Source organism: Mirounga angustirostris, unplaced genomic scaffold (assembly GCF_029215605.1).
Source record: "Mirounga angustirostris isolate CCGP_5_RB_7025 unplaced genomic scaffold, mMirAng1.0.hap1 SCAF_11, whole genome shotgun sequence".
Lineage (NCBI taxonomy): Eukaryota > Metazoa > Chordata > Mammalia > Carnivora > Phocidae > Mirounga > Mirounga angustirostris.
This window is the reverse complement of record NW_026991719.1, coordinates 106,532,195-106,545,523: the sequence shown is the minus strand read 5'-3', so window position 1 is coordinate 106,545,523 and position 13,329 is coordinate 106,532,195. Positions and strand designations below refer to the sequence as shown.

Below are 13,329 nucleotides of genomic sequence, written 5' to 3'. Positions count from 1 at the left end.
TGCCCAACGTGGGGCTCGAACTCACCACCCTGAGATCAAGAGTCTCACACTCTACCAACTGAGCCAGCCAGGCGCCCCAAGCATGAGGAGTTTTTAGAGTTCAGAACTTGGGAGCACCTGCTTAATTCAAGCCTGGGGATAAAAGCACAACCTAAACATAAAGAAAAAGAAAGGTGGATTTTTGGCAAGGTGAATGGAATAAAATTTAGCAAGACCTTTCAGCAAAACTATTATCTCTTCCCCCAAAGAGGCTAAAGAATATTGAGACTAGCACCCAGTTCAGTGGCCCACATTCAGTGGGTGCTCACCCAATTCCACTTCCTCTGGCTGTGATGGTGATTCTATGTAGGCTCAGGGATGTTGGCATGGGACCGAGATACCCTACTGAATTAACACATCTCTATGCTCACTCCTATCCACGTGCCCACACTTGAGTTCCTTTCCCCCTGGCCAAATCCTTCAAGCCCCACTTCCACTGAGCTGTCTCTGAATGCTTTTGCCTCTGAATTCTTGGCCCCGTAGGTAAGTACTGCTTAGCACTTAGTGATTTTCTGTGCTTTGTGACTTAGTTCTACCTCCCCATCTGAGGGCAGGCACTTTGCCATAGAAAGCAGCATCCCCCACAATGCCTAGCAGTGTTTGAGCAAACAGCACTCCATGAATACTTGGAGACTGACAGTAGGCGTTCAATGGGGGCATGGGTCCCCTCAAGTACTGCCCAGCATGCAGTTTCCCACACCCCCATTCCCCACATATACACCACTTCTCAAATCCCCCACTCACACGATGCCCAGCCTTTTCAGTAGCCATCTTGTCTCTTAGAACTTGTCAGCACCTGGAAGGCAAGGGCCACGTTTTACTGTGTCCTCCACACAGTCCAGCATAGCACTTCCAACATTCACCGAATGGAGGAAGCACGTAGTTTTGCTGCTATAGATAACTTGGTAAATATACCATTCTTATTTCGGGTGTGTGTGTTTATATGTATTCTTTTTTTTTTTTTTAAGATTTTATTTATTTATTTGACAGAGAGAGACACAGCGAGAGAGGGAACACAAGCAGGGGGAGTGGGAGAGGGAGAAGCAGGCTTCCCTGCTGAGCAGGGAGCCCGATGTGGGGCTCGATCCCAGGACCCTCGATCATGACCTGAGCCGAAGGCAGACGCTTAACGACTGAGCCACCCAGGCACCCCTATATGTATTCTTGTGTGTCTGTTCTTGCTCATTAAACTGGAAGGGGCTCTAGAGGAAGAATTGTCCTAGGGGCTTTAGAAGAAGAATTGGGAAGAAAGTCACAAGATGATCAAAAAATAAGTTGCGACCTGGGATTTTGATTTTTTTTTAAATCCAGAGAACAACATTCCGCCTTCCACATACATTCAACCTAAAGTCTCACACCAAATTTTCTCAAACTTTAATATACATAATAATCACTGGGAGGAGCATGTTAAAATTCAAATTCCAAGGCACCCTCCCACCCAGGGTCTTCCTGAATAGGTCTGGGGTGGTGCCTCATACTCTGAATTTCCAATGTCTACTGAGAATTAGAAACCAGAGGTCTCTTGGACTACACACTGAAATACATGGAGCACTTTTCCACTTTCATCTTTACCAGAGGTCCCCAAATTTGTTACTACCAAGGGTCTGATTATGTCTTTCCCCTCATGGATCCCATTAAACACAATTATACATTGCTTAGTATGTACCAGACACTGTTCTGAGGATTTTACAAATGTAATGCATTTAATACTCATAACAAGCTCATAAGCTAAGTACTATTATTTCCCCCTTTTACGGATGAAGAAATTGAGGTACACAGAGGTTCAGTAACTTGCCCAAAGTTGTCCAGCGACTAAGTTTTTTTTAATTGAGGTCAGATTCACTGACATAATATAAATTAAAAACTACCATTTTAAAGTATAAGATTCACTGTCATTTAGTACATTCACAACTGGGTGCAACCACCACCTCTAAGTAGTTCCAAAATGTTTTCATCACCCCAAAATAAAACTTCATACCTGTTAAGTGGTTGCTCCTCTTTCCTCCCTACCCCCAGCCTCTGGCAACCTCCTATCTGCTTTCTATTTCTATAGATTTACCTATTCTGGATATTTCATTTGAGTGAAATCATATGATCTATGGCTTTTTGTTTTTGGCTTCTTTCATTTAGCATATTTTTTTAAAGTAGGCTCCACGCCCAACACAGAACTTGAACTCATGACCCTGAGATCAAGTGTCACATGCTCTATCGATTGAGCCAGCCAGGCACCGCAGCATAATGTTTTTGAGGTTCATCCACATTGTAACATGTATCAGCACTTCATTCCTTTTTATGGCTGAATACTAGTCCATTGTATGGATATACCACAGTTTGTTTATCCATTCCTAGCTAATAAGTTTTAAAGTTAGGATCTGAATCCAGACTGTCTGGCTCCAGAGTCTGGGCTCTTAACCCTGTGTGTTCAAAATACTTACCTACTTAAACAGGATGTATTTTCAAGTAATAATTTGCCATTTAAAAATGTATCAGATATGGGGTACCCGGCTGGCTCTGTCAGAAGGGCGTGGGGCTCTTGATCTCGGGGTCATGAGTTCAAGCCCCACACTGGTACAGAGATTACTTAAATAAATGAAAAACTTTTAAAAAATAAAAAAGTAAACATGTATCAGATACAAATAAAGCTATATCAAAACTTCTGATCATCCCAAGATAGTCACACTGAGGTCATTCAATTCCAGCTAAAGCCAACAACACTTGATGTTATAGTTAACCTCTGCAGCATCATGCGGTTATGTTTCTCTAGACTTTATGAAATACAGACATAAGTCAGAGACTCTCTCCCAGGCTTTTATGGGTTTGGAGACCCTGATTTAGAAAGTGGGCTCATGCACGTTAGATTTTCCACACCAAGAAGCTAAACGAGAAAGGAGCTGGAGGTTACCCTTCACTAAACTAGAAAATTCCAAAATCTAGGAAGTCATTCTGCCTGAATGTTCTAGTTAACTAACCAGAGTTCTCCCACCAAGGATACACATGGCCATATACTGAGGACCAATAAGACAGCCCTTTAACTGACCCCCAAAAGGTGACAGGCTAAGTTGGACTTACTGGAGAGGCCTTCCAGATCCAAAGCATCTGCTCTGACAGAATCTGAGGTGAGAATGCTATTCCAACACAACACTGATCGCATAATTTTTCTCCTGACTTTTCAAGTGTGTGGACAAAAAAAAAAAAAAAAAAAAAGGCTCTCTCTTCTGGAGTTTGTAACACCTGTGCTCCATGTCCAAGAGCCCCATTTGATGTTCTGAGCACCTCTCTCTCCAAAGGGATCCTTCGTTGCCCCATCAGAGACTGAACAACCAGACTAGATTCAAAACCATTAGCCCTGGATTCACTCAGCAGAATAAAATGAACATCAAGGAGAGTCTTGAAGGGGAAAAGATGCCACAAAACATGTTGCTTGAGAGCTGAGAGAGGGATGGTGAGCGATGACGGCTTCTTCATTTTTCTAGCCCCAGGGCCTAACAGAAGTCCTGGCACAGATGAGAAAGCACTCAAAACATGTATGTTGATTGAATGACTGAAAGAGAACCTTCTTCTTGGTCTGGAGGTCATTATGGAAGCATTGTAGAGCTGTTCTGTGGGGCCAGAGAATGGAGCGAGGTTGGCATGTGTCTGGAGTGCCCTGCCAGGACCTACACAGACCATGTTTTTCTCTGCCTGAAAATTTCTCCCAGGCAAAGTTCTCAGAGCCTACGAGTCTCAAAAGCAGATTCCTCTGAGCTCACTGTGTGCTTTATTCTACTGAACTCAAGTCAGAGGTACTTAACAGTGGCATAGTGTTGTAGGGAGAATCTGATGAGAGCACCTATATGAAAGCATACCGAAAAAGATAGAGAGCCAGGGAACTCTTGTTAACTTAACCATACTGGCTTTGCATGACCTAAATGACTCTTTGTGCCATTTGGCCAGGTAGCTTTGTATCTATGGGTCTTATCACTGAACACAAACATGCACAGACATCCCCTGCCCAACACACACATTTTATAATGCAGTAAACTCCTGTTTGCCAAAATCCAAATAACCACAACTGTCAGAGAATCAGAATGTTCTTTTTGCAATACAGTGCAATAATCCCTTATATTCGCATGGGGTTTTGCTGGTCACAAAGTGCTTCCCCATCCATGACCCCGTTTTTTGGTTGATTGATGTTCAGAATGGTCCCGAGGCTTTGCAAGAGTCTGGAAGGCCTTGTGAAGAATCAAATAGTAATGACATGTGTGGTGTGAGTGGCCTTGGCTGTGTGCTGGGCCTCTGAACACCAGCCTTCTTATTGTGGCAGAGACATCAGGGGTATGGTGACTTGCTGCGACAGACTTGCAAGGATGTACCAGCACTTGGGGGACTGGGCTGGTGGGACAGGACTCCTGCAGTTGAAAGGAGCTGAGATGCACGGGATCAGAACTGTAGTGGCAGAAAAGGAGGCAGAAGGCTTGGAGCACCCCTCCCTCATTTCCTTCCATCAGTCATTAAATGTGCAGACATTAATGGGGGCAGCTTGTTCCGGCTATTGAGGGTACAGAGACAAACAAGACTTGTCTCCTAGACCTCTCTGGCCATATGATTCGCGAGGTCTCCCCCTTCAAGTCTCTTCTTGTTCATTATAGCCCATTTTGCCAGGGGACAAATGTTGAGGGAAGGGGTTCCACCTAATCACTCCCTCTATTTCTTTCTCTCTCTCTCTCTCTCTCTCTCTCACACACACACACACACAAGCTGCTTGCACTCACGACGCTTCACTCAGGGCCTCAAACGCCCCAAGGCTAACCTGTCTGTGTCACGTACCTCTATTAAGAAGAGTATTGAATAAACCAGATCCATGGGAGCAAAACGAAAATTTGTAATGCATAGTAATAATAATGGTAATCCCTCATATCTGTATAGAACTTAATAGTTTACAAAACACTTCCATTCCTATTCCTTTATTTGATCCTGTGTCCTGTCATCATGTCATATTCAAAGACAGTCTTTTTTTTTTTTAAACTTTTTAAAAAAGATTTTATTTATTTATTTGAGAGAGAGAGAGCACATGAAGGGGGGAGGGTCAGAGGGAGAAGCAGACTCCTTGCTGAGCAGGGAGCCCGATGCGGGACTCCATCCAGGGACTCCAGGATCATGACCTGAGCCGAAGGCAGTCGCTTAACCAATTGAGCCACCCAGGCGCCCCAAAGACAGTCTTCTGGGTGTGCCTGGCTAGCTCAGTCGGTTGAGCAGCTGAGCTTCTGCCTTCAGCTCAGGTCATGATCCTGGGGTCCTAGGCTCAGGTCATGATCCTGGAGTCCTAGGATTCGATTGAGTCCTGCGGGGGGCCAGGGCTCTCTGCTCAGTGGGGGGCCTGCTTCTCCCTCTCCCTCTGCCTGCCGCTCCCCCTGCTTGTGCTCTCTGTCTGTCAAATAAATATATAGAATCTTTAAAACAACAACAACAACAAAACCCCAAAGACAATCTTCTGATTGTGATTTCCATCTGTGAGTGAAGCAAGACAAAGGCAGGGCTAAGAGTCCTGCCCCCGGTTTGATTTTTTGCACTTTTTTCTTTCTCTCTTCCCTCTCTCTCTTGATGTGCTGTCTGTGGAAGTTGCCTATGACTTCCCAGACTCCTGGGAAGCTGGAACCCCAGGGAAAAGGCTGCTGATCAGTAGCCCGCCCCCCCAAGCTTCTGCAAGAATCAGTACCATGGGGAGGGAAGACTTTCCTTTTTGGGCAGCCCCAAAGTGAGCACCAACCCACCTCAGCAGATTAGGCAGGCCCCGGAGAAGGGGAGAGTTTCAATGGAAAAGGAAAGGAGTGTGCCATGAAGCTTTTAGTAGGTTGTGAAATGGGGCTTTGAAGCTGGGGAGGCAGCCGCTAAGTGCAGGCTTTGCAGGGTGCAGACATACCAAAGGAACCTGGGCTTGCAAGAGAAGATCCTAGTGAAGGGCAAAGAGGAGCCCCCATTGTATCCACTGGGTTTGTAGACCCCCCCCTTTTTTTTTTAAAGATTTTATTTATTTATTTGAGACAGAGAGAATGAGAGACAGAGAGCATGAGAGGGAGGAAGGTCAGAGGGAGAAGCAGGCTCCCTGCCGAGCAGTGAGCCCGATGCGGGACTCATCCAGGAACTCCAGGATCATGACCTGAGCCGAAGGCAGTCGCTTAACCAACTGAGCCACCCAGGAGCCCTGTAGACCCCTTAAAAAAAAAAAAAAAACAACAACTATTTCATTCATCCCCGTTACCTCCCGTACTTCACTATCTTCTTCATTCCTCCAGTCTCTTCACTGAGCCCCCTTCTACCCCATTCCTCTAACGTAGTAGCCACGATTTTCTGAGCTAAAGATGCTTTCAGAAAGGCCACTCCAGAGAGTTCTCAAGCTACCCCAGCCAGACATTCTCCAACTCTCTATCCCTCTCTCTACAAGGTACTTAGCCCATAGCGATGGCCACACCAGTCCCACCCTCCACCTAGCCCAGTGCTGGCCCCACATGGGAATGTCTGAGAAGCTAGGGAGTAATAGGGGGTATAAAGCCACTGTGCTCTGGTGGTTTGCAGCAGAAGATCAAAGCCTGTCCTCCTTGGTAGGAGGGGTCAGGGCTATCCTGACAATCGCAAAACGCAGGGGCCAAACAGCAGGGGAAAGCTGCTTTTAGCTAGTGGCCAGGTTAAAAAGAGATGGTGGTGCTGAGTGGCTGCCATGCTGGGCTGGGGAGGAAGACCCACGACCCCCTCCCTTTATCCCTGGTTGTGACCGGCAGAGAGTTGAGGCTTCCAGCCTCCCCCAGCCTTGGAAACCCCCTTCCATCAGGGGAAGGAGCTTCATTCTGGCCCAGGAGCCCCTGGCTGAGCCCTCTTCCAGCCCCTACCCTTCCTGACGTCTGGGGCCAGCCGACTTAGCACCGTCGCTCAGGCGAGGCAGCCAGTGCGGGGTCGGGAGTGTGTAATTGCAACCACTTCCTGCCCCAGCCTGCCCTAGGGCTGGCCCCGCCCCTGAGGACAGTCGGGGCGGGGCCCAGGTACAGTGAGGGAGTCCGATTGGTGGTGGGGGGGCTGCGGAGCAGGGCGGCTCTCAAGGGAAATCAGCTGAGACTCATAAAGGGAGGGGGTGCCCTCGGTTCGAGCCAGGCTGCACGAAAGGGACGGGGCCTCGGGGCATTCTATCGGCACAATACGTCCCTGCAAAGAAGGATCCAGAGAACAGTCCCTCTCCGACTGGTATACGACCAGTTCCAATATTAGCTTTATTCATGAGATCTGAACTCTCCAAGGCCCCAAAGGAGAGGGGGAGGGGAGAGCTAGGGTCTACGCCCATAGGGATGATCTCCACTCTGGCTTTGGCACTGCTCTCTCTGAGCAAGTGAGGACAGACAGAAGACATTAGGGGTGGGGGCTGCTGAAAAGACCCTGGTGGTACACACCACCAGAGCTGGCAAATGCCTCTCCCTTCCTGGAGATCCCAGGATTTGCTGTTTGTATCATCAGTCTGTCTACCTAGGCCTTGGAATGCCCATTGTGTACAGAGCCAGTCCTACAGCAGGTAGCCTGGAGGTCCAAAAGAAGTAGAAAGACGGCTCTCTCCCTTTGGCGAGCCGGACATCAACTGGGCACTAGAGTGGCGAGTGGGTAAAGTGTGCACTCTGTAGTCAAAGATGGAGATCGGGGTATTAGCTGTGTGACCTTGGGCGGCTTGCTTACCTTCTCTGAGCTTCAGTCTCCGGGTGTGTGAAATGAAGGTACTAATACTCGACTTACAAGCTTGTGGTAGCGATAAAGTCAGACACATATGGGAAAGCACTGTGAAAGCTATAAAGCACTCTATAAAGCACCCGTTAAGTGGGGTGGAGGTGGGAGGGAGGACCCTGATGGGGGAAAATGAGTAGGCACCAACAACTAGGGTGCAAACTATCCACAAGAGTGTTAAAGGAGCACGTTGTAATGGGGCTGCCAGAGGCGGGGGGGGGGGGGTTAAGTCTGCATCGGCTTCCAGCTAGAGGTGGGTCTGAGAGAGGAGATCCGCCCCCCCCAGGGAAAGGCGGGCAGGCGAAGGTGGAGAAAAAGCCTTAATCGTGCCCCTGTGAAGAGAGGCCAGCGGTGGGTAACGAGTTTTGTTTGGGGGGAGGGGGCTGCCTGTCAGCCCTCGAAGTGTAAGGCAGCCCGGGGAAGCGCGCCGCTGACTTACATACCACGCCTGCAGTGTGCACACGGCTCGCTGGAATGAGCCCGGAATGTCTCCTCTCCTCGCCCTCTGCAGACGGAGGGGAGCCGAGGGGCGCTGGGCGAGCGGAGCACATTACATGACAGCTGCAAACCTGTAGGCTTCGGCGTCCCTTTCTCGCGCTGGGAAGGGCTGCCCAGGCCCAGGGTGACCCCTGCCCTCCCTTCCCAGATCAGCAGCCACATGGGGGGTGGGGCCGTCCTCATTTGCTAGGTGGATGTTGGGGGAGGGTGTGCCTGGGCGCAGTGGCGGCACGTGTTGCGAGGATGCACCCACGTCTATGCATGTCAGCAGCCACTTGTGCAGATCCAGGCAGTTGTCTGCACACATACATGTGTCATACATATGCATGCTCCAAGTGGTGAGAAGGCAGGACTCACATTTCTGCTGCTGCGTGACTTTGGACCTTGTCATCTGTAAAATGAAGTGTTGTACCAGAGCATCTCAGAGGGCCCTCTCAGCCCGAATGTTCGCTGTTTTCTACACGTAGGGCTATGGCTGCTTAAAAAGTCAGGGCAGTGGGGAAAAAAAAAATATCAGCCGAACCAGTTGTGATGTTGGCTGTCGACACTTTAGATGTTTAGGTTTGGAGATTCAATTTTCAAAAGGCCAGTTACTTGGCATCATGTAACATCTGTTCACTTTCCAAGGAGTGGTCTCACACTGACACCCGGACTGTGGCATGATGGTGTTTGTCTCTTTGCTCTGTTTGTGTGTTTTACACATGTGCCAGTGCATCTCTGGGTGCATGTTTAAATTGCATCACAGAATATTAGAGCTGAATGAGATCCTGGAGGTCATCAAATTGAATCTCTTCCATTTCTAGTTCATTTATTCAACACTCCTTTTGTGAGCTAGGATCTGTGCAGGGAGCTGCAGAGATAAATAAGGTATAGTTTCTGCCCTCCAGGAGCTCACCGTCTAGCAAGGGCGAGAAACATGGAAACAAATAATTACAATACAATGCGATAATAGAGGTATAAATCCTACTAGGCTATGGGAGCATAGCAGAAAGACTAATTAATTCGGCCTGGGGGTGAAACTGTCTGGGACAGTCTCACAAGCACTCCCCAGCTAGTGAGTTTTTACCTTCACCTTCCTACTTCCATTCATCCTGTTCTCCTCACCCCCCCTTCTCTCAGGAAATCTAGGAAGATGTCTTCAGCACCTGAAAAGGATTGGCCAGTGGCATACTAAGATCCACATGGCCCACTGGGATCCACCCTGACCTATACCCCTCTCCGCTACAGGCCAAGAGAGGCTCAAGTGGGGCTAGCTGAGGTTGCCCGTGGCACTGGTGTAGCTCATTTTGGCGTGGAGATGGAGACCGAGAGGGAGGCCAAGAGAACGGAGAATTCAGTCCTTCCTGCCTGGCCAAAGGGGTGTGCAGAGAGGAAGGAGATCACCTCCAACAGGGCATGCCCTTTGCGTTTTCTGCCCCCGGAATGGGTCGCATTAGGCATCCCCTCTCCCTTGCCCGGTGCCCCTGGTGAAGAGCAGTGCCCTTTAATGAGATGGTTGCTGAGGAGAATGGGACAGCCTTAGTGTGGAGGGCAGATTAGAGCGAAGCTATCTAGCAGAGGGAGGGGAGACAGTAACTCTGGACTCAGCACCAGGTTCCACCCTCCGCCCTACCTGCCCAAGAGATGGCCGTGGGAGGCTAAGTTCCAGCCCTCCACCGGCCACCCAATCGAGCGTCTTTCTCCCTCTCCGCGGGCAGAAGGCGAACCACCCTCGGGGCCTAACACCCCACCAGGAAGGGAGCACTCCCTCCCCCCTCCCACCCCTCGATCCATAAAGCCGGGAGATGCTACGGCGAAGGGAACCCTGGGAGTGTGCCTTGAATGACCCCCAAACACATCTGGATTTTTGGAGTTCAGGCCAGCCCCCGAAACGGACCCCAGGGAAGTGCGCCAGAGGGAGGGGGCGGGGGAAGGGAGAGGCAGCGCGGAGTTAAGGGCCTGCCGTTTAGGACTCCCGGCCCCACGACTAGGACCGTCCCAAACTTCCTGTTTCTTCCGGCCGCTCTGACCCCGGGGCTGCAGCTCCGAGATAGCTCGGGGCCTGGAAGTGCATGCTGGGTAAGCGCAGACGGACGGAGTAGGCGAGCAGCTCGCTGTCGCCGCGGCGCAGGGCCGGTGTGGGCGCGCGCTCGGCTTCCTTCCCCGGCGGTCACGCTTTGCATGTGGGATGGGCAGCGGGCAGGTGGCAGGGAGGCCCCCACGCCGAGGGCTCGGGGCGGAGCCTTCGCCGGGGCGGGGGCGGAGGGGGAAGGGGGAGGAGGCGGCCCGAGGGGCGGGGGTGTGGGCCGGGAGTTTCTGCATTTTCAAGGGAAGCCGAGTTGCCTTCGGCGGAGGCCGAAGTTCGAGCAGACCTCGGGGCGCGGAGTGCAGGAAATCCTGGAGGGGCTGCGCAGCCGGCTCGGCCCCGGCCGGCCCCGAGCTCTCGCGCCCGCGCGAAGCCCTGAGGGGGGTCGTTAAGGATGAGTAGAAGGAAGCCCTTCTCTGCTCAGCGGGGAGAAGACTTAACAGAACTGGTGACCCCCATCCCAGAGACGGGCCACATTGGGGATTAAAAAAAAAGAAAAAAGAAAAAGTGCGGGCAAATGCTCGGCTCCAGAGAGAAACTAAGGCGATCTCAGTCATTGAAGGGTGGAGGTCGGGACGGACAACCGATCCCTCAGTGCCTCCGTCCTAAAGATGGACAGCAAGGGGCGGGAGGGGCTGAAGGGGCTGAAGCAGGCGACACCTGACTGCTATTCCTGAGGTGCCTTCTCCCCAACAACCCGCTTTCCTCCCCCAGAGCTGCTCCCGCTTCAAGACGGTGGGGGAGAAGAGGGGCTGTGGAAAGGCGGTTAGATACACAAAGATGGTTGCCTCAGAATAGAGGTTAATCCTCACCTTTACCTGCACCTTCCTTTGGGGCCCACACCCCTTGTGCGCAAGGTGCATCTCCCACTCCCACCACCTCTTGATATTCCCCATTCTCCCCAACTCTGCCAGATGTCTGCATGCATCTTGAGGAAGCCCTTATGATCTCCCTCGGGGGTCGATGTTTGATATAGGACCAGGCAAGGTGGGAAGTAGGGCACACAGGACACACAGGGGCCCACTTCACAAATTATGGCTCCCATTTGAAGATGAAGAAACCGCAGCAGCCCAGAGAGCTTAAGCATTTGCTGAGCTCACACAGGGAGTTAGTAATAGAGGTTAAAAAACATAGCTTGGAGATGGTGGTGGTGGTGGGGGGGGTTAATGCTTAAGACTCCTTAAGCAATCACACCCCCCCACCAAGTCTCTCCAGACTCCTTCCCACTGCTAGATGAATGCTACCTTAGCAGGCTTCTCTTATCCTCCCTCTGATGGCACACCAAGCCAGGGTTGTTTGATTATGTTTCTGTCACCCATGCTCAACTAGGAGTACTTCAATGATGGAGACAGGGTCTTAAACTTATTATGTTATCTCAGTGCCTAGTAAAGTGCCCGGCACATAGAAGACACTCAGTAAGTATTTCTTTAGTGAACAGTAGAAATCAGGAGTCCAGACTCTGGCCCTTTTCAAGTCAAAATGCTCCTTATACACTCATCCACTTGCACACCTGGCTTAGAAGTACCCCTTTAGGGACAAGATCTTTCTATTGCTACATATGGCTGGTGCTGGATTCTGCACCTAGAGGGGCTTTCAAAAGTAGGCACAGAAGGTGAAGGGCCATCTTGGGCTGGCTGGTTAGTTCACCTGGCCAGGAGCAGGCTCAAGCTGCCCAGTTACAAATCTGTTACGTATATTATGTTCTGTGCCCTGGTGCCCTTCTCCTGAACCAAGATATAGCGGGCGGTGCAAACATTTATGCAAATGAGCCAAGAGCCCTGCTGCTTTCAAAAATAAATGATGGAGCCCATATCAGTAGTTGCAGTGTGTCTTGGCAGGGTTTGGAAGGGGCCCTACCCGCCCCTTGCTAGCTCTCTCTCGGGAAGCCCAGCACAGTGAGAAGCAGTGTCCCCTACCCCTGTCGTTCCCCCCTCCCTTCCAAAACTACAAACAGCCACAAACCACATGGCCCACAAGCAACAGAGATTTGTGGCCTTTGGAACCTCCCAGGGCAGGGGTCAGTCAGGAGGTCAACGGGGGTGTAGGCATCACACAGCCCAGAGTCATTACTCTAATGCCCTCTGGGAGAGTTTCGAATCAATGGGCCTATTTGTCCTCCCTCCAGGGAGGACTGGGGGTAGGGCAGTGGGGGTCCATTATCAAGCCCACCCCCACCCCCCATAAGACTGCCTCCAAGAAGCTCACTCTTGGCCTGGCATCCTGCAAATCTCACCATTACCCAAGAAAGACAGTGGGATGATTTCTGTGTGGATGGTCAAATAGGACAGGTCCTTTGGATTCTGCTAGAAATCTAGGATCTAGACTTTTATTTGGGAGGCTGTGGCATTTACGAAGCCAGCAGGATGACTTTGGGCCCCCGTTGACCCACATTTTGCTAAGTAGCCAATTTCAGCGAGATTGTGCCCTGGCGCGTGATTGTCCTTGTTCCTTCTGGGAGAGTTTTAGAATCACTCCTTGTGGGAAAGAGGTGGGATAGTGTAGTGGTTTAGGGCCTGGACTTGTGCATCGGCCAGACCTGGATTCCAAACCCAGCTCTGCCCCTAACCAGGTGTGTGACCTCTTCAAGTTACCTCCTCTGAGCCTTAGTTTCTTTATCTGTTAAAGTGGGATAATTATAGTGCCTACCACATGAGACTGTTATTGGGATTAAATATGATGCATACTATGTCCTTGGCACTTTGTAGGTGCTCAGTAAATTGTAGCTGTGGTGACCATTCTTACTAGGTTTTATTGCAAGCAATAAAACTGGTACCAGTCAAGCCTGGGGCATTTCTCAGCTCAAGTCCCTCCCTAAAATCCTGGAAAGATGGGATTCCATCTGGCACCCATCCTCTCCCAGCATTCGGGCAGTATGATATTGGGGTGGGCCTGGGATATGCCTAAGATGCAGCAGGTGTGGCTCTGGCCACAGGCAATATCCCCCAAGGGCATTGAGTTTCATTGACTAAAATGGTTTTAGGTGGTCAAAT

At 50.4% G+C, this 13,329-nt stretch overlaps 1 non-coding gene across 1 annotated transcript; it reads right to left on the bottom strand.

Moving 5' to 3' along the window:
- On the bottom strand, positions 1-73 carry TRNAK-CUU (transfer RNA lysine (anticodon CUU)). Its single transcript has one exon. It is a non-coding gene; the product is annotated as a tRNA-Lys (tRNA).
- Positions 74-13,329: the final 13,256 nt, after the last annotated feature.